Here is a 22,560-nt window from a genome sequence, read left to right as displayed (position 1 = left end):
CGCGGCGGCATCCGTGCGTGAATGTTTCTGCGCGCGGCCCCGTGAGCTACTCGGCAAGAGTCAGTGACGTCATCAAATCATGTCATTGTATTATTTGCTCATAAACTCGTTCAGGGAAGCCCTATTTTATAAGGGAGGGGTCTCTCACCAAAGAGTTTAACAGCAAACAACTGAGTACGTGAGAAGGAAGCGATAGGTTGAGGAGAAGCGGTCAACCTGTCGGAAAAGGTCAGTGCCGTCATAAAATTAGGTAAATGGAGTTTTTGATCATAAACTAGTTCAGAGAAGCTAGATATTAAAGCGGGTGGGGGGGGTCTCACACTAGAGTTCTAATAGGAACCAACGACGTGATAGGGAGGAGTTGCGGAAAAGTGGAGTACCACTCGGCAAGAGTCAGTGACATCATCAAATTTGGTCAATCAATTTTTGCCCACTGACCCGGGGTCTAAGTACCACCTCTTTCCTTTACGAAACCAGTGATTACAAACCTTGCTATCCAGAATTCTCAATCCAAATAGAATTTTAATGGATCCATGCAAAATATTCACTCTCCCACCTACAATAACATTTATCCGTAACAGAGTAGATTATAGAGTCTACAGAGTTTAAACGATTTCATTTATTTATTTATTTCCATTCCACCAAAAACAGCCTTTGGCCTTTTACATTGGGATTCGATAAAATTTCAGCAATTATAGGTGCACGAACAACCATGCCCTGGGTAAGGGAAATTACACAGGTGGGACTCGAACCCGCGACCTCTTGTTGGCAGGCGAAAACTTTAATCCGCCGCTTCCGAGGCCGGCTACTCATCGTGCGTGCAATATCATTTCCGAGGATTCCAGAAGTACCATGGTGAAAATTTTAACACAAATGAGAAAATTTTATCGAATGTATGGAAATGACATTATTTTTAGTTGTAATTTTTAACAATAATGTCTCAGTTTTAATTCCATAGGACTACGATGCATTTACACCATGATAGATAACCTTTTGTGGCTGAGACGTGACTCTAATACTCAAAATAAGATGCCATTATGCCATTGCACTGAGCTGCTGCAGCTATGGACACGAGTGGGTGATTCTGTGACTAAGAAAATTTCGTGGTGGAGATAGCGGCGGTGAAGCCAACACATTTCACCGATTAATGCATAAATGCGCTTATTTTTAAAGATAAAACGAAAAGATCCTATCCGCTTATGATACTCCGTGTCCCTAACCATGTGGAAACATACGTATGGCGTGTATGTTTAACAAGATTGAGGTCACTTGGATATCGTCGATTCCAGTAGCGTTTCGTAACAGCGGGAAGTTCAACACCGAGCCTGTCTAGAACCCTGTGGCAACAAACATACCCACTAAAGTCATTCGCACGTATGATAGGCAAATGTGATTCGAATATTCCACCCGAGCTCAAGTCTACGTTTATCTGCAATAATTCTGCACCCGGCAAATTTGTGGAATCCTTGAGGAATCAATATTGATGTACGGCAGGGTCGTTAATCCTAATCCTCTGTAGCACCACAGATAAGACCAGCTTTTGCAGTTAAACCTGTGATAATAGTAGGTTGATGTGGATATTGTTTCGTCGTAATGCTTTTTGATGTCAGAACATTCAGCGCTTGTGGAAGAATAGTCACCCATATTAGATTACTTTCTACATAGCTATGTATTTCAGTGAGTAGACATAAACTTCTGTTGATATAAATCCATAATGAGACACATGTCGTTATACTGCAGTGTCGAGAATGATAACTGAGGTTGAACTCCAATGAAAATAAAGCCAGTGGTGTTGAACTTCAAAGTAACATGTTGTGAAAATGGATCAAAAGCAATTCATCGGAAAAGTTTCTTGAAATTATACATTTCAGATCTTAAATATATTTTATACCGAAGACTTCAGTTTTTAAATTAATAGTTTAACTTTTTAATATGCTCATTCACTACAAAAAAATTAACATGCCATACCGGCTTAATCATAATCAAGCATTAAATCTGTGGTAAGAAAATACATTGAAAACTACAGAGAAGAAGCTACATAATTATAACAATTTTTTATTTTTTTTACCTAGCCGAAGAACTTACAATTAAATTCAAGAAGCATAAGATAAGTAAATGATGAAGAAGCTACAGTTCAATGGCATTATCAGAGTATATGGGCAAGTAATTAATTTAAAGAATTGATGAAGAGCGAGCATGGGATATGGAAGTGATGGCAAGTGAAGGCTTAAAAACAAATTCAATGGACTTCATTAACTTGTCATTATTCACTTTTCACCGATCTTCATGCATGTCATTGGGAAGGATCAACTTAACTAATGTATTCCATTGAAATAAGTTGCCAAGTATTTAATAATTCAACAGATTGCCTTGATGTATCTAATGGCGAAGAAGGTCCGAGTAGTTTTGAAATGTGTCACAGTTGATAGTTTTGTACTTGTGCAATCTTGAACTCTTTGAGATTGCCTTCTCTGCAAACTGTAAAAAATTGGTTGGCATTTATTGAAAAGATTGGTTGGCATCTATAAGAATTATTGCGAAGACATTAGGAAAAATGATACATAATACAACTACTTAAGGCAAATATCAACCGATGCTGGCGAATATAGCAAAATTTTCAATTTACAGCATTCCAAGGTGATCGAGCTATTGCGGTGGCTAAATTAGGAGGAGGCAAGGTCCTAAGTGTGATGGTCCTGGTAATGGAGAATGGAGCATTCAATTGTTACAGTCCCTGCGATAGCTTACGGCGTTACCTGGGAGAGAATTTTGAGATCGAAAAATTGCAGTCGTAAAAAATCGGTTGTTGTCGGGAGAAGGATAAAAAAAGGCTCAATATCGTCTTCAATTTTCTTGGAAAATTTTGATTTTTTTCAATGAATTCGTCGAATTTGAAAATCCCTTTAAAACAGGGGTGCTCTAGTGAGGAATTTACTCCCAAAATTAATCAAATCCTCTCCAATCGGAATATAGCATGCGTTTTGAAAAAATATTCTCTCAGTTTTTTTACTACTCCTTATTCATATGCTTCCCAAAATTGTTTTCTATGGCGCAACTAGCGCCATACTTTCCTCCTGTGAGTGGTCCTACAGCAGAGTATGTTTTACTTGGATGCGTTATTTGGTAAGCATCTCCCGAGAAAACTACCTCTACTGACTTAAAGCAGAAGGAAATTCCGTAAGAGAAGGTGAGATTTCAGTGAAAGATTTTATGTGGAACCTCCATTTAAAAATTCGACCATTTTAGATCGCGTAATATGAGGCGTTCACATTAGCCGTGACGTAAGAGTAGGTAGATTACTTCTGAGGCCATCGCGAAGTATGTGAGGGATAACTCAAACCATATCTATCACGCATGTGTTGTAAGGAATACCCCCCCACCCTGCTGTTTGCCTCAGTACGTTTCCAAGGGGGCTTTGTCCCTCCCTTGAATGAGTTGGCGAAAGGACGGCGGGGTTGTGTAAGTAGCCCCCCATGGATCATGCTTCACTTCACGTCGAATTGTCCAAAACGGCTTGGGATTTCACTGACACACTCAAGCGCTATTTCGCTCATCCTATTTGCCATGATCTCCTCCGATTTTTTTCCCTCACCCCACCCTCAAATTTCGTTTCCCCTATTCCTCGCATCTGCAGGATAAAGTTTTCGCGATGGCTGTAAACCTCAATTATAGCAGGAATGAATTTCAATCACGAAAGAAAGACAGAGAATGTACTGATCACCGCGAACACCGCCATACGCGGTGAAACACTGAGAATCAAGAATTTGCGAAATAAAAAAATATTACATTTAAGCACGAATATTACAAAAGAGGATCCTCAAGTTTAAATGTGTTTGCTTAAATCCTTTAAATGAGTTGTCGCCCTCCGCGCATTCAAATAGGTTTACAAAATTCGCCTCTAGTGTCGCTGACGGACGTATTGATCCGAGTTTCACGGGAAAATAAGGTAATATTAGGGGTGTTAACCAAATGTATGCAAATGATGATGCGATCTATCAATTTCATTAGTTTTCAGTGCTATTCCTCGCAATTTCAATAATTACCTATGCTGCAAAATATTGGTAAAAAGTGGATCGCATTGCACGCATCGCGGCGCCGAATTGAATTTGCCCGCATTGGGTTTCGAAAAAAATTCAACTCGGGTAACTTTTGCGAAATATGTTCAGGCTTGATGCTAAGTAATTTGTTTAAAAATGTAACCTATGAAAAACGGATTGCGTCAAAAAATGCACCAGTGTATTGACAACAACTGTGCAAAGTTTCGAATTCCGTACGCAAGAAAACTATTTTGGGGGTTTTGTCCAGCTTTTTTCGATTCCAGCCCACTGTGCGCCGCGGACATTTTTGAGAACCGATTAAAATGCGACTGAATCGGCAACAGAAATCAGCCTACAATGCGATGAAATTGGATCTCCTCTAGATGCAATCCTTTTGCATTGAAGCTTCATTACATTTTCTGGCTCTATTTAGTGACTGATTCGTGACAAACCTAAACAGAGGTTAACTTTGTAGCTAAAAGATAAGAGAATAACATGGTGTATTTGAATGCTGAATAAAACGACCTCTGTCCCAAAAATTAAATGTGTTGCATTACTTGTACGTATAATGTTGAATGTGCATAAGCTTATTACACGCACCTATTCATTAATTTTCACCCTTGCGGGAAAGCTTCAAAGATAAAGTATCCACAGACCCCAAACTGTGCATATCGGTGAGTTAAGAATGAAACGGGAGAAAATAATTTCTTCCGTGAGTTGGATATTATTCGGACATAACAAATAGATACACTCGGGAAATTACAGTTTTTCTTATTTTTACAGATAAAAGGTTTATTAGGGATATATTTCATCGAGGGATTTCAAATAGTGTTAGATTTGTAAAATATAGATTTCCCACTTTTTTCTGGCAATTCTCTTTCGTGAATATCATCCGTTAACGAAAAAACCCTTACGAAACTCTTACTTTCGTATTTATCTTACAACTTTGTGCTAACAATCAGTGTATGGATCCATTACGAGTTACCATGAAAAACATTAAATTATCATTGAGCGATGCTAAAGATATACATTGCATTTATTACGTACATAAAATTGCCTTTTTGAGCCGAATATCTATACACCTTCGAACAGTTCACATTATTATGACAAGGAGAAGTTGAAGTTGGTTCGAAGAGTTCCTATAATCTGTCTGCAAGCTACTTAATGTTTATCCCCATACAATTTCAGAAAATAACGAATAATGAATTTAATATTTCTCACGAGTTTCAAGAGTCCAACCGACAATTTTTTATATTATGTTGGTATACATGAACCTGACGAGTGACAAAAATTTTCAACTGTACTCGTTGTTAGCTTTTTCTGTGGTAGCCGATTAATGTTAGGCATTTTTATGAGCTCAGCGATTTTTGGCTCACACGTCATTGCTAGCTCGTGAATTTTTGACCTAAAAAATACTGTAACGATGCCCCAGCCTCCGCATGACTCCGTGGTGACGTTTCTCATTTCAAAGAATAAGTAGAACCTTATAGGGTCATCATTTCACGAGCATAGATGACATTTAAAAAAATCGCTGACAGTGTCAAAGGCTATCCCAAAGAAAGAGTTTAAGAAGTGCATAAAAGGTCGAAAGAAGCGCTGGCAAAGGTACACAATATCTAATGGAGACCATTTTGATGGCGACAACATTAACGTAGACGAAAAAATAAAAATTCATTCCAAAACAATAAAAATTCCCGTTTTTTCCGAACACACCTCGTACATGAACTACGTTTTTTGGGATGCTCCCTTTGTAGTCTTCATAAGGTTTGAATGCTTCAAACTATACTATTAGGCTCGCTTTCACGCACGCTGTTCATTCTCGGAGACTGCACCTAAAGGCGATGAAAATTTGAATTTTACCTCGCTCGAAATCCAAATTGCGCGGTTTAATCGCGGCCTTTGAGCGCGGCATAACGTACGATGGGTCCTCTTTACGCTGTTTTCAAAAATTGAATCATCACGGGCCCTAATATCACCGCACACAACCGAAATAAATTGAAAACTACATCCCCCCCACCAGCCCTACGCCCTAGCTATAAGCGAAGCGTGAATAATCCCGATAGGATTGGTGGGAGAGAATGTTTTTTGGCTGGTGTTGAGGAAAAGGGAAAAAATCACATTGTAATCCCTTTGTATCGGGGATAATCCTTTTTCCGAGTCTTTATCACCTCAAAAATCCACACCGAACAACCAACCCTCTCCCCCCACCTGACGCTGTCCCCGACAAAAATTAATTAATTCCGACGAACGAATTTACCGGGAACTGGGGACGAAAAAAGTTATAAAAAAAAGGTAAAAATATTAAGCGAGACGCCTTTCCGCCACAAAGCGCCAGGACCACACCGCGGCCGCGCCGGCCGTAATAGCTGTTGGAAGGCGGGCTGTGTCTGGCAGGGGGTGTGTCGGTATATATTTTTGTTTTTGTTTTGTATTTTTAAGCCCGTGACACAAACAAGTGGGTGGATAATGTTGGTTGTGAGGTTTTGGTAAGGGGTATTAAATATTTTTTTCATTAAATATATTAAATATTCGAAAGAGCGTTGCGGTTACTTCATAATAAACCCGGGTATTTATAAATTGGGTAAATATCCTAAATTTTTTGATGACCTATTATTTTTGACTAACTTCGTAATCACAACCTGTTATAACCTCTTTTAATGGGTGTGGTAGAAAATGGAAGTTTCAAAATCGGTGATATTTAGAATCAGTTATATTTAGATCCAAGGACCTAAAGCATACGACAAAGAATAGAAGAAATTACATTATGGCAATCAAATCTTTCCTCTGTAAGTCCTTCAATAACATTTAATCACCTAAACATAACAAAAATGCATAGCTCTTGAGACCATAAAATCATAAAAACTCTCATTTTGATATATTACCCAGGACATGGTTAAACATCAGGGTGATAAATATTATCAGAAAAAATCCTATCTTAACGCCTGTCCTATGATTCGCGAGGAAAAGAAGACTTCAAGGTAAGCCATTTAGGTGTCGTATGCCGGTATGAAGCGTAATAACATGGGATAGAAAAGAGGCTAATTTGACACTCAGACGGAGAGAGAAACAAATAATGCGAGGATGTCATGCTGAATATGTGCTTGATGCATTATCAATTATGAAAATTTCTACGAATGAATTATAACTCATGGTTAGACTCGCTTTACGCCCCAGGTTGACCAAGAGATTCTTCTGGCAAGCAAAAAGTATTATTATATTAAATAAAATAATACTATTTTAACAACGTGTTTGGTAAAAGCCAGCCTGATTGTCGCCTTGTAAGAAGATGGCTGGGTGATTTAACTGCTTTAATAGCATACTTTAACAGAGTCAGGTTCGAATGCCGGATAAGGAAGTCTATCTGTGGTGGATTTCCATAGAAGTTGCTACAAGAAAAACTAATCTTTATCTTCTCATAATCATTAGGTGGAGAAGGCGACGGTATAAGTTTTTTTATTTCCTTTTGTCTTCTAATTATTGATGACACTGACTAATAGAGAAGCGGAATGATCGTGCCAACTAGGTATTGCAGTAAGTTCGCTATGAGAGAGATACTTTATAATAATTATTCACATGGATGTAAATGTAGAGATATATCTTATTATTATTATTTATACGAATATGGAATGCACGCTCACCCATGGCAACATCTGAAATGGTCAGCAATCACAATGGTTCCTAGTGAGGGGTAAATAGCTTATTCATTTGTGATATCTGTGTTTTATCATGCGTGTACATTGCAATACTGCTTTTCCCTATCTTATCTTTCACCGAAACAGCCTCTTACTGCAAATTCTCGTTGTCTTTTTGTGTAAAGTTCATTCTTGTTTCTGCTTGTTACATTGTTGTCGGTTCTCTAATTTATGTATTATTACCTGGCCACTATAAAATGGCAACACTGCCGTACGTGGTACTCTATCTTAAAATAATAATAAAATTAAAAAAAAACTGAATTTTTCCCGACTCACATCAAGAGCGATGAGATATTTTCCCTTTGATTTTAAGCCCTTGGACAAAAGCATAGGCGGTGGGCGATAGAGGGGGCAATTTGCTTCGGCGTGAAAGGACGCAAACCCATGTACACATATACGTTCGCTGCGGCGATGTCGGTTTTTCGAAAGCGGAACACAGCTCGCCACAAATCGCGCGACGACCAAAAAGAGATCGCACCCCGCTGCTTTTTTGTCCTTTGTGCTTTTGGGGTCGTAAACCAATTAGCTTCGGACGACTAATCGACTGTCACCGCTCCCAGAGGACACGCCCATTGGCGCATAATATGGTCGGTACTCAACATTTTTAATCCTTTTTTTTTAAATATAGTAATAATAAACCCAAAAAAATTTGTGACGGAATTGAATGAAGATGGAGACTGAAAAGGCTTGTCGTTGATGTGCCGAATACTATATAATTGCTCCCCATTTCACGGGACTGGTTTATGGAATGAATTAGCGAAGGATTAAATGAAAAGGGAGGCGTTTATGAACAGGAAGGAGGAGCATGTGAGGGGATCGTTATATAAGAGTTTAAAGAGAAGGCTAGGGAAGAGTCGGATAAGGAGTGTAGCACTTTACGGTGCAGAAAAGTGGACATTGAGGAAAGAAGACGAGAGAAGATTGGAAGGATTCGAGATGTGGGTATGGAGAAGAATGGAGAAGGTGAAATGGACGGTGAGGAAAAGGAACGACGAAGTGCTGGACATGGTGGGTGAGGAGAGGCAGCTTTTAGATGAGGTACGGAGGAGACAGAATGTATGGATGGAGTTAGTGCTTAGCGGGGAGGGGATGTTGGAAATGGTGTTAGAGGGTAGAATGTTAGGGAAACGAGGGAGGGGAAGGAAAAGAATAGGATTTATAGATAGATTGAAAGGGAGTAAGCCTTATTGGGAAATGAAGATGGAGGGAGGGGAGACTGTAAGAAACCCATGATAAAAACACAAATGGTAATTTCCACACTATTTAATTTAACACTAAACGACCGACCATGCTTTCTTTCAAGACTTTGTGTCATTTTTAAGGTAACAAAATAACACAAAGTGTTGAAACTATGGTGGGTCGTTGAGTGTTGCATTAAATAGTGAGGAAATGACCATTTGTTTTTTTATCAAGGATACAGCAAACTTCCACAAAATCAGGCCTGAAACGATTTTATACGAATGTAAGAAAATTTACCTCTTAAATATTCCATGGAATCAATGGTTTGTGAGGTTACTTTGTGGAATCGTGACATTTCATTGATTTATAAGCAAACTTTGTGGTATTCCAGACAGTGTTGTGAACACAAAGGGCGGTGCGTCTTAGTTGTGGGATGGGGGAGGCTTTGCAGTGCGAGACTGGTTTGATGATGATTGCTGGTCGCCCGGAAGCGGGGTTTGTTTGGATGCGGGTCAAGGTGCGTATAATTCCACGCAACGATTCATTAATTTTCACCCTTGAGGGAAAGTTAGAAAGAAAACGTATCCACAGAACCCAGACCGTGCATACCGTTGAGTAAGGAATTGGACGGAAAAAAATAATTTCTTCCGCGAGTCGGATATTATTCGGACTAGGATAAGAGCCTGAGGAGCTCTATCACTTAATAGGCGATTTAACTCGGAGGTTGATTTGAATATGTTAACGTAGAGTTCACCCCAGGCTAAGCCACAGACGCGTGTATAACACACATAGGTGGACTTGTCTTCTATATACTATAAAGCCCCTTAACGACCACTCTCTCATTCATAATACAAATGTTTGGGGTGAACGAGACGAGATACGGCAAAAAGCCTTATGAAAATCCCCTCTAAAATTGTCTGAAACCACAGGAAAAATAATGAAAACAATAAATTTACAATTATTTATCTGTCTATTCAATTAAAATTGAGTAAGGGGATTAGTTAAAAAAATGGCCACCAAAATCAAAATGCAGCGCGGCGACCATAGAAACAAATAATCATAGCAACACTCAAGGTGCGTATTGGATGCGGGGATTGCTGTCAGAGTAGCCATCGCAGAAAGTGGCGGAGTTGGAGATTATTGGTGTTTTTGGTGATTGTGGAGCTGTGTAAGCTGTGCTTTGGGAAATAAAACTTATTTATTTTTTAATTTGAAAGAGCGATCTTGGTCTTCGGTCGGCTGACAACCTGGAAAGGACCCCAAAATGTGCCGTTTCATGGAGTGACTCGTCAAACCACGTCGCGTGCGCGCGACAACAGCATTTATTAAAAGACTCAACCGGATCCGACCTCTTCGGAGAGGAGAACTCACTTCTAGAGTATGACCTGAAAAGGTCACGGCATGGTATTTGGAGGAAGCGACCGACAGCTGACGTCATTTGCGACATAAGGGAAGGTAGGTAAGGAGGGGAGGAGAGAAACCCGGCGTCGGCATTAGCCTGAGCTCTTAACGAAAGGTGTCAAAGAGACCACGGCCTAACGTCCCATCCGACGGACGGAGTGTTGCGCTTGAAATGTCCTCCACACAACATTCAAGCAGGGATCGGGCAGTCTCTGAAAATTCTCTGCCGCTGCCGGGATTTGAACCCGGGCCTGCCGGGTGGGAAGCTAACACTCAAGCCACAACACCAACCCGATTCTCTCCTGAAAAAGTTGGAACCAATTATTATTATAGTATTCTAACGATTACGGTAGGTTTCCATGGAGTACTCAAGAAGTGATCTGGGAGCCTCCCTTTCCTTCCAGCGCTGCCTTCTTCAATTCACAGTGAGGCCTACTCCCTTTCAATCCATCTAAGAATCCTATTCTTTTCCTTCCCCTCCCTCGTTTCCATAACATTCTACCTTCTAGCACCATTTTCAACATCCCCTCCCCGCTAAGCACTAACTCCATCCATACCTTCTGTCTCCTCCGTATCTCATCTAAAAGCGCCCTCTCCTCGCCAGCCATATCCAGCACTCTGTCGTTCCTTTTTCTCTCCGTCCATTTCACCTTCTCCCTTCTTCTCCATACCCACATTTCGAATGCCTCCAATCTTCTCTCGTCTTCTTTTCTCAAACTCCACGTTTCCGCACCGTAGAGAGCTACACTCCAAATCAAACTCTTCACTAACCTTTTCTTTAAACTCTTACACAACGATCCTTACAGAAGTTCCTTCCTGTTCATGAACGCCTCCTTTGCTACTGGATCTCCTAATAAATACTGTGTGAAATTACACAAAGCTTACTTTTTTTAATCCATCACCTAACTCCATGGCAACCCACATTTATCAGTAGAACACTCAAATTATAATTCCAACCTCCACCTCCACCTAACAGGAGAAATATAACACTCAGCACATGGTTTTCATCAAGTTGTCACACATGTTCGAAAATATATGGTGATCCGATCATGACTGGGATACTGAGAGAATATTTGGCATTTAGAGACACAGTGCGCATGCGCTGAGGTGAGAACTAATTCCGAAGGCAGGAACAGTTGCGCGCCACTGATCATACGCCGAACAAAAGAGGGAGTTATATTTTCTGCGCGTAAAACGGTCTCTTCTTGTTTTTTTATTCAGTGTGGGTTGGAACGTAAACCAATTACGTCCACCGATTAATCGACTGTCACCACTGCGAAGGGAGAGGCTTTCATTCAGGCAGCGCGCGTATTATGGCCGCTTTTCACTCTATGAATTTTGGGATTAAAAAACGAAATAATGTTCCTTAAAAATCCCAGAGCGGATTATAAAAGATGAATGAGGACTCAAAATGGCTCCGAGTTGATGAGTTGGATTATTCCTTTTCTTTCATAATTCCCGAGCTCATGTATGAATGTGGTCTATTTTTTTGGTTGCATGAGGAACATTAGAAATAGATCAGAATGGATATTAGGATAGGTGTCCCTTGAGGTGATTTTTAATTGCCACTTAGAATACTAAAAAATGAAACCTATGTTCATGACCACTCCCAGCAATCGAACACCCCTCTTAAATAAAAGTATGACACAGAGCCGATTTCAATTCCCTTACCTTAATACCCCTATGCAAAGACCACCCATTTATTTCACTATGACTAAATACCAAATCACAGGTAGGAATTTTCCTGTTTTGTGAATGGAAACGTTGTAGTCAAATGAGTATTCAAAAGAAATTTCCAGCGAAACGGTGATAATGATTTTCAAACCTCAGCTCTTATTACTTTTAATAGTGCCTGAGCCTTGATAGCTCTCCTCAATGTTTGGGTACACGGAGATACCTTTTTTAAGTTGGGTGAAGTTATTTTCCTAATACAGTGCGCCCAATTGAAAACAGAATGGTGTTGTCGTTACTGGGCAACCACGAAGTCCCGAAATATTATCCGGCTTAGGAATCGAAAACTAATATTGTTTTTTTTTGTCATTCGCTCCGCATACAACAGATTGAATTCAGCCAATAGAGAGAATGGACCACTAAAAAAACATTATTTATTTTTTACAGCAAAATATTTTTACGAGAAATAAACGCGTTTCAAAAATGTAACCCAGGGTGGATCGTGATCCAATACGACGTTGGGAAACTGTTTGCGGGAGCTTACATCAAGTGTGATTCAGTCCAGAACGAAGTAAATGGTTTGAAAAAGCCAGGAACCTGACGGAATCAATACACATGTTTTTGGAGATGAGGATCACTCTTTGGAAGCTTCTCCGGCCTCGAACGGCTGTCCATCCAACGACACTTAGCGACAACTAGCCACGATACCTCATCGACCATTTTGTCTGATCTCTGTGAAAATATAAAGGTCTAATACACCTTTGCCTGATTCCTCCAAGCAATCAGGACAATTAGAGGCATGATCAACACCAGCAACTTCTGCGAGCTTCACACGAATGCAAATCAGACCTACACCAGCTCCCAAAAGAAACCGTTAACACAAAAGGCAAAAATCAGAGATATTGATGTCCACTTTCGTTAAAGCTGAGCAGGCTGAGAAATATCAAAAATTAAATAACCAAACCAAATTAAATAAATGAAGGTAGAATCTATCTATACAAAGAGTATGTCTGTTTGTTTGTCCTCAATGCATTTCCATATGGCTGCACGGATTGCAACTAAAGTTAGTACTTTGGTGAATCTTACGCTATCAAAGTCTGTAGTGATACTTTTGGTTACGTTCGGTAATATATTTGAGTCGTTTTCTCAGGACACTTTGTTACGTCACATCATACAAATTCTGGGATTGGAAATCCTGCCGGGTAGGCACGCATCTCGACACACTCAAAGGGAAAACTTAACTTAAAGGATGCTACATTCGCCTATTAATCTTCTCGGTGCAAACCTTTTTACTGGGTTATGCCTTCACACGACTTCTATGGCATAATGTGGAATAAATATATTATTATTATATATAAATTGGGGATTGGGGGTACCAAGTTTCCACTTCTCTGGGTACTATTCTTCCCGAGCAACGCCGAGTGGCCTGCTAGTGTTATATAAACGAGAAGTTAATGAAAGAGAACGCCAATTATTTTTTAATCTAAGGTTTAGAAGCATTTATTTCGCAAGGAAAGAATCAAATTGCCGTACAAAATTTTACTCTTTGACATTTAAGCTTAATTCACGACGCATAGCCAATTCTTCATATTTTGAATCTCTGTTTTCGCGTTAATTTGACGTATCGCATCATGAAATCGTCTTCCGTTAAAGGTCAATCATTTGATTGAAGCCTCGAAATTCACGAGCTGCTATTCACCCCGTTATTAAGTGAATGCAATTAGCAGCACATTTAACGTGTCCTTTTAGTTTTATCGATATTGCATGCAAATATGGAAATTAAAATCTCATTTATCGTACGAGCTTTACTTTGAAGTAGTGCATATATGCTTTGAATTAATACGGACTGGCAAGTTCGCTATTTACACGGCAAATATGCGCATTTATTGACTTCGTTCCTCTCTTAATCACTTGATTGAAAATAAACGATTTGCGAAGAAAGCGGACTTTTTGCTGCCAGGGGCAAGAATAACTAGAGCCTCTCAGACAAAATTTTTTACATGATTTCATCCATGTTTCAGTGCATATCTGTACGGTTATTACTTTTCACCTTAATAAATATGCAGTTGAAATATAAATTCTGGGAAATGTACTTCATTAATAAAATCTGATCTTTCCCATTAATAAAATCTGACGCTTTCCCGGCGAATATATTCAAAAAAGGCTATTCAGACTTCCAGCCGGGTGGTGTCCCTCCATTCTGCCAACGTTTCGGAACACGAGTCGGGTTCCATCATCAGGGCTAATGGTGAGTGGATGAAGTTTGACAGCTTATACAGTCTTCAATTGGTTCTACGGTCTAACGTGATTGGCCGGGAGGCAGCCAATCTTATTTTCCTAAGTGCCGGTTTCCATACATTACTTGCTTCATCAACTAACCATTATCCCTGAGGATGGAACCCGACTCGTGTTCCGAAACGTCGGCAGAATGGAGGGAGACCACCCGGCTGGAAGCCCGAATAGCCTTTTTTTAATTCTTCATTAATAAGTTATAAATACGAATGAAATAATATTCGACAAATTTCGACTCCCTACTCGAAAGTATACAATATGTACAACGGTCACATCTGGATGAAGAGGTTACCGAATTAAAAAAATCGAAGAATCGAGTCTACTCGCTATAAAAACAGGAAACTTTGGTTTACCGGGTCAACCTACGGGTGTTCATCCTGGTTCAAAACTTTCCTTAATGCGATATTTTTTTATCATATTTCAAGGTCGTTCCTGAAACAGATTGAGGGTTTAACAAATTTTCGGCTAACCGTGAACTGTGCTCATGTTAAGTTTCATCTATAGTATACTGGTAAGTACACTTTATGTCTGCGAGTGAGCTTTCGTGAGAGCCCGGACACTCTCGGATGGCTTCGCTGTTGGGGGAGGGGTAGTACCGAGAGAGAGAGGAGTAGCGAACATAACGTTGCCAAATGTACATAGCCGCTCTACCTTGCCACTGAAAACGTGTGAGTCATAGGTGGCCACAGGTATTTTGGCCCCGGCGCCGAGACAATATGACTGCTCATTGGATAACCCTTTCACAAAAGCCTATTGCATTGTCAGCTACCCCGCTGAATGAGGCACCGTTGGTGGAAGGCATACTTAGCCACACACAAGAAGAACGCGTGAGGTTTGGCAAAATTGCTCCACGAGCAGATTCATGATATTCAATCGGCGAGGGTCTGAGAGCGACTCACTGAGGGCACGCCTACTGTTTGCTGATTGGCAAAGGCAAAGTCACGTGTCGAGAAACTTTCCCTCCCCTTCTTTCCCTCCCCTTGCTTTGGCCACACCAGCTCACCCGAAGAGATAAAATGAACGGAGTATAGGCTTCCTTAAAATACTAACTCCTCTACCAAACGACCTTTGATTGACGTCAAGGCCAATAATAAACTTAGTACGATGAATCTTTAGGTATAAGTTTATACCTTTCTAGAGTGAAAGGGGTGGACGCCCGGGATATTTAACTGACTTGGTGGCCACTAATTAGGAACAGCGACCCCTGACGGGAATTTAGCTTCAGAGAATGAAGAAGAAGATTACTATGAACTGGAACTTACCTCAGGATATATTCCCTCATGGTCTTCGTGGCACTTGCCGAGCAGATAATCTCCTAGGAGACTCAGACGGAATACGAATGGCAAGCAAACACGCTTCTCCACAACACACGATATCTTCTCAAAGTTAGTTAATGCACAACAACGACCACACGAAAACGATTGCATTACAATAATCACGAAGAGTTCGGGAAAATTCCCAGACACCCGGTATTAATATTCAGGCGCATTACTTTTGAAAAACGACAATCGTCTTGCATATTTTCAGTTACTGCCACTTGCACTTGTAACTCAGGTGTAAAAACTTGATCTCTGTGTACTCTTTTAGGTATAATATCACTGTTTGAGGTGCAGAGGGTATATAGCGAGGGTCCACCATGAACAAATTTCAGTATCGTAGCACAAGTATTAAACGAATAACACGCGAGGAAATAAAGACGAAATACGTCTGAGCGAGGGTGATATGTCTTCTGAAACGTCGGCACAGTTCGCGCGGACAAAGGACAGAGGTGGTACGCGTTTCGCGGAAGGAAAGAACTGAAGTGAAGTGAAAGAAACCCCGGGTCACGCAGACACAACCAAACGTCGAAGCTTATCGCTTCGGGGCGACTGAAGACACGACGCGCAACCAAACAAGGCATTGGAAGCAAAGCGTGCGTAGACGTACTCCACGTCTTCATGCCGAAGTCAAAAGCGTCGTTAAGTACACGCGATTTCAAGCATCGTCATATGACCTGTATCTTGCCGCGGTTGCCCAGGCTCTCTCCTTTTGCTCTTCAACCGACGAAAACAACTTTTGCGGCAGTCTTAAGAATACATTCAACCACTCTCTCTATTCTGCCTAGGTGATGAACCTCACAGCTCTCTCTATTCTGCCTAGACGGCGAATAGTAAACTTGGACGTCTAGGCATTTAAGAGTTGAGGTAAACCAAGGGAAAGAAAAACTATGATGCCCATTACTCTGAGTGAGATTCGCACGAGTGACATCAAGTTGGAATGAGCGAAAGAAAAACATCGTGTTCATCACACCATTGCTCCAGCGTGTTAGAGTTTTGGTTGCCCAACAAAAGAAAATTGCCCCCCATTCTCTTGATGCTTGAGATTTACACCACTGTGCCTTATTCTGGGGTGATCTCTACCCTCTCCTCCCTTATCTACTGTTGGCTTGATAACCCGAGTGAATAAAATAAAAATGTATTATAGGTTATAGTCGGGATGTATTGGGCATTGGGAAACTGGCCCCCACAATCTGACTACGTGAGATCTCTTGAAGGTGGCTTAGGGAGAGCTCTACCCTCACCTATGAAAACCAAACATCGGATTGAAATACTGAGGGGGTAAAAGAAAAATATCAAGCAAAAGTCGGGGGTGGGGGCTTATAAAGGAACTGGACCCCAACTGTAAATGTGTGAGATATGTTTGTATTTGGCTTAATCAAGGCTGAGCATTACCCTCACCTACTCACGGGAACCATTAGATTGAAATAAGTAGAAAAAAACACCGCGTTAAAGATAACTGTGCCCGGGAAAAGGAATTTCTGTCTTACCGTGCTTGTGCGAGATTCGAAATACTGTGGCTTAGAATGGGTTGAGCTCTATCTTCACCTATCTATGAAACCAGCCTTCGGGTTGAAATAATGAGGGAGTGAAATATATCGCGTGTCCAAAGAAATAAACTGGACCTACATACTCTGAATGTGCGAAATTCGCTTGCTTATGCCATAGTTTTAGGCGAGCTCTACCCTTACCTTTGCAAATCCATCGTGTTCATAAACTGAGTAAGCGAGACATCACGTTTATGATAACTATGGTGCTTACCACAAGTTTTGTGAGTGATAAACAGGATTATCATCCGAGTCCAAGGCCTTGAGGAATAGCTACGGGAAATTAAAAGCTATATCCTTATGTCTTTTTTACATGGCTTCAACTTTTCATTGAGGCCGTTTTACACGGTTCACGGAATTGCGCAATCTCATGTGTGTACGAAGGCGCAGTCAAAATTGCGTCGTGTAAAGCGGTGAATTGCTAGAACACATGCGAGAATGCGTGGATGCGAGACGGCAAAAATAGACCCTGCTCTAATTTCATTCATGCATTCGCGCAGTTCCACGCCATTTTAGAAATTAATGCAGCTCTAACCTGCGCAATTCCGTGCCCCGAAGCGGCCCTTAAAGCAGGCTGCAAGTTAAAATTTTCATGTAGTTTCTTAGGACACATTTTTCCGAAACTGCCCGTAATACTGACATTGATTAATAATAATTATTTTGCATTTAATTGAAGGAATGCACTATCTTCGCCTGCAATGGTTAAACTGGTTAAGTTGTTAATTAACTTAATGCTTTGACTATAGCTATGCAGGCCACAGGAACTACTACACTCACAGAAGCTTTTCTTCGTATTGAAAAAATATGCGCACAGTCAACAAGTCGCCCAGATCATAGTGATATTGGCCGCGGAGCGAATTATTTTCAATGAATTTCTGATTGGCGCCTTGGGTGACCGATTGTTTTGACATGACTTGTGACCAAAGTGGTCACTGTAACCTCAGTGCTTCAAATTAGAGTCACATTCATTTCAAATTCGTTTGAAATGATATTTATTCACGTCACGAACCAGTCTACAATTACAGGGTACCGTGAAAGTCACGACCAGGGTGTGTGGTAGGGGTTGATTCCACACGAAGCATGCAATACTCATCCTAGTCTTAATCAGGCACGCGCTTGCTTGCTGGACGCAGGGCAGGTACTCAAGACAACGACACGCGGTCAGACCAGAAACTAGGACAGTATTATGGACACGAACATTCTACCATGCAAGTAAAACTACTAGTTAGTCATAGATGAACGAAAAGTTAGCGTAATAATTGATTCATGCACAAGTAATAGCAAATAAATACGCGAAAAACACAAAAAACACCAATGGTTACACAAGAAATACGCACAAAAACACGACATGGAGGTCAAAGTCTTCGTTGAAATTTATGGAGTGAAAATAATTGACGTGTATATACCGATAACGAAGGAATTTATTGGTGTTATGCTGTATACTATATAGACTACGTGGAAATCTTCAGGGCAATAAAGATACAACTTCTATTTTTTAGCAAGCGCCTAAATGAATTTTATCATGAGCGGAATTTCGTGTCAATGCAAGCGTTCGCAAACATTTTCATATGCAATCAAAATGCGAATAGAGATGGTTGGAAAAAGAGTCGAATATCTTATCATTTGTTTAGGAAAATATTCCGTAGAAACAATGATACCGGATTCCACTGCGCCTCGTGCTATTTATTTTTTTAAAATCAATGCTATTGTCATTCAAATGGCATTATTTGACTATACACGGCGATATTTGATTATTACATTGCGATATTTTTTTACTATTGACATATTTTAACGTCTTAGAAGAAACATCAAAAAACAATAAAATGATAAGAACATCAACATAAATAGTAAACAATAAGCAGCCTAGCAAACGGTTACATGGAATCACGAGGGATTATAAAAAAATCAACATTATTCCGCAAATACTCGGCACATATCCGTGATTTTAGTTGACTCGCCGGCACCACTCTGCTTATATCGCTCTCATTTAACCTTTAAACAAAAAAAACTATTAGCTCCTAAAAAACTATGTCCCCACTCCCCAACTGAACGAAGACTACCTGATGAATCCGCCGACTTGTGGCTGGTCGAAGCGCACAAGCAAAAAACACCGAGTCACCGCTCCGCCAACTCATCTCCCCATCCCAACACTTCCACATTTAACGACCTTGCCGATATAAGGCGCTGCTTTTTAGCGTCAATCTCTCCCAAGGCTAAGCAAACAAGAACCTCCCCCAATTCCCCTCAGCACAGCGTGCCTCTGAACCGTGATTATGTTCGATGCCTACCTTCAGAACCCCAGCAAGCCGCCTTCCAGCGCCACGCTGAAAAATTACCTCAGGTCCCCGCCCCCAAATCATTTTTTTCTACAATAATTACTCCCTACACGATGAGCGGAGGTTATCGACCCCTAAGATGATTGAGGAATGAATTATTTCATTAAATAAGAGATAGTTTAAAGATAAATAGATGGTTAGAAAGAAACCCATCGAGAAATTTACCCAATAATCACAGAGTATGCACTCATCATTGGATTAAATAAACATCAGTGACTCTAATCTTATACACTCATTATCACTTACTCGTTTATCTCATACGCTCGTTTAACTATTTATTTATTTCATTCGTATGTGCTCTGTTGGATATTCTACTGGAGGCCACCAGTTCTGCCCGTTGGTACTGGGGAAAGAGGGTGTTATGTTGAAACCTGCCTCCTGACTTGGCTAAATCAGCACAAGAACATTAGAATTTCTATCGGCCTGCGCGCCGAATAAAGACGTATATTAAGCACTATTGTTTTGCTGACTGAACATTCTGTAAAAGAGCCCTGGCCCTTGGGGAAGACAGGGCCGGATTGTGGCCTCACCCGGGCCAGGTTGAGTAAAACGAAAAGTCAAGTAAAGTCTAATGTTATTCTCATCGGTACCTAATTCCTCCTAGCTATGCCCGCTTATCAAACATTTCCTCTAAACGCGTCAACGAAATAAGGATCTGGGTCCATTGACGCAAGAATTATTGATTAAAGCTTCTGCATAAGTTTAGAATACTTCTTGTCCCACAAGTATTAAAAGAAAATGGAGATGGCACTTTTCCACTGGTTTATTTAAAGTACGACGCGTTTCAACCGTTAGGTCATTATCAAGTACAATGAGGGTTCATTGTACTTGATAATGAGGACTCATTGATGATATCAATGATACTTGATAATGACCCAACGGTTGAAACGCGTCGTACTATAAATAAACCTGTGGAAAAATGCCATCTCTATTTTCTTTTAATACTTATAGGATGTCATTCCACTACACATATCTCACCTGCTTCTGTTACTTTTAGTCCCCCTTTTAATGCGATACGAAACGTTATCGAGCGAATTGGAAGCAGAACGATGTAAACCGTGAATATTATCTAACGGGGAAATACACGGCTTTACGTTATTATTAATACCTCTAGATACGAGTGGCCCTTGTGTGTTCGTGCCATATCAAGATAAGTAGTTAAGTAGTGCCTCGGTGAGAGCGACAAGAATTTGATGCAACTTTGGTCTCATATTTTCTGAAAGACTTCATTTCAATGATCCAAAGAAAAAGGGATTTCTATCGGTGGCGGATCTATGGGGGGGGGGGGGGGTAAGGGGGCTATAGCCCCCCCCCCCCCCCCTTGGGCATCCAACTTACACAAGATAGAATTGTAAATTTGCTCGGACCCCCACCACTGCTGGTAGGTTAACCCCCCCTTGTGCCTAACCTGGATCCGCCTCTTCTGAAATATTTGACGGTAAAGTTAGTATAATTTAACATGGTCTCCAAAGGAGAAACAAGATTTTTTTTCATTAAAGCGAAGCTGTTTTTTTACAGGAAGTCGTTGAGACAACACTCATTCGGAGCAAAATTTAGTGAGAAGTCTAAATATGTTCGGGGAAGTATAAATGGGCGTACCCAGCGAGGGGCAGGGGGGGGACAGCTGCCCCCCCCCCCACCTAGAAACAAAAATAGCAAAAGCCTTTAAATCATTACTGAACTGAAACGGAAGTATTAAAGAAAATTCTTTAAGCCCACGAAAAATGATATGTATTAGTTTAAGATAAGTAGGTACCTAAAATAAAACAATTTTTTCAAGGAAATAATCTCGTAAACTAAAAAAGCGCTGATAAATTTTCTTTGAATGTTGGTTTCATTCACCTTTTCCATGCTTAAATGTCACAACTTGGTTTGCCTCCCCCGTAGGCCATGGCCTGCCCCCCCTAGTTATGATCCTGGGTACGTCCTTGTAAGTATAAGGCCATGATGAAACAAGAAAGATATTTGCGAAAAACTTTCTGAAACTGGAAAGGCGGCTGGGAATCTAGGGGTACCAACATCGCAAAAGAAAACCACTTTACCGACCTCGACTAACTTATGCAAATATATTTGGTTACTCAGCCTTTACAAACGTCTTATATATATTTTGTTTATAAATAAACATATTTTTATAGAATTTACCTCTTAGATTGTGAATATGTTGTCAAGATATGTCGTCATCAGTTTGTGTGCAAAGGTTGGAAGCAGTGTTGAAAATAGTAAAGTTGACTACTATAAATACCTTTTAAAAAATCATGTTTGACGTTTGCATTGTGATGGGGTGCAAAACTTACACTCACTGCAACGGTTACACTCATATTTCATTCCTAATTATTTTTTCTTTTATTTTTTTGTCAACTCTTTCGCGCAAATAATAGGTAGCTCGCAGTACATTACTTGACTTCAGCCGATGCCTTACTCTAATTACCTTAAAGAACTACTTTACAAACACCTTTACCCTTGAATTGTTTATATTCATTGATAAAGATTTTTACCAACCACATAGTAAGCTCAAATAAACATAAGAGGTCGTTTTATCGTAAAAATACAGTCCTCATTCAATACGAAATACCATGAATACGAACTCCATGACGATTTACTATTAACCTATTGATTCAAGCTATTTAAATACGCTAGTTCGAAGTTGTAACCCGAGACAGTTGAAACGCTATTTCACCTGAAAGTTTTATTTAAATTACTAGACGGTGCATTAACTACACCAAATTACTGATCTAGTTAAGTTTTTGCCGTGAACTTCTTGATTTTTATCATAATTTTTCGGTTATGAATACGAAATATGAGGTGTGAATTTCAATGTAAATAGCCTGGTTACAAATAATGCCATTTGGGCGACAATAATACCAATGAAAAAATAAATAGCAGAAGGCACTGTAGAATCCGGTATCAATATTTCTACGGAATATTTTCCCAAGCAAATGATTCGACATTCAACTGTTTTCCAACCGTCTGTGTTCGTATTTTGATTCCATGTGAAAATTTTGCCAACGACTGCATAAACATGAAGTTCCTCTCATCATAGAATACATTCTGGTTATTGCTCCTATTCATGACGATTGAAGCCATGGCTT

General features: G+C 40.2%; 1 long non-coding RNA gene across 1 annotated transcript in view; it reads right to left on the bottom strand.

The window, feature by feature from the left end:
- Positions 1-16,078, bottom strand: part of LOC124169764 — a 171,770-nt gene extending 155,692 nt beyond the window's left edge. Inside the window, exon 1 of the long non-coding RNA XR_006867230.1 lies at positions 15,535-16,078. This is a non-coding gene — a long non-coding RNA (uncharacterized LOC124169764). The remainder of the gene's footprint in view (positions 1-15,534) is intronic.
- Positions 16,079-22,560: the final 6,482 nt, after the last annotated feature.

The sequence above is a fragment of the Ischnura elegans genome, chromosome 12, assembly GCF_921293095.1.
Source record: "Ischnura elegans chromosome 12, ioIscEleg1.1, whole genome shotgun sequence".
NCBI classification, from domain to species: Eukaryota; Metazoa; Arthropoda; class Insecta; order Odonata; family Coenagrionidae; genus Ischnura; species Ischnura elegans.
This window is presented reverse-complemented; position numbering and strand designations above follow the sequence as displayed.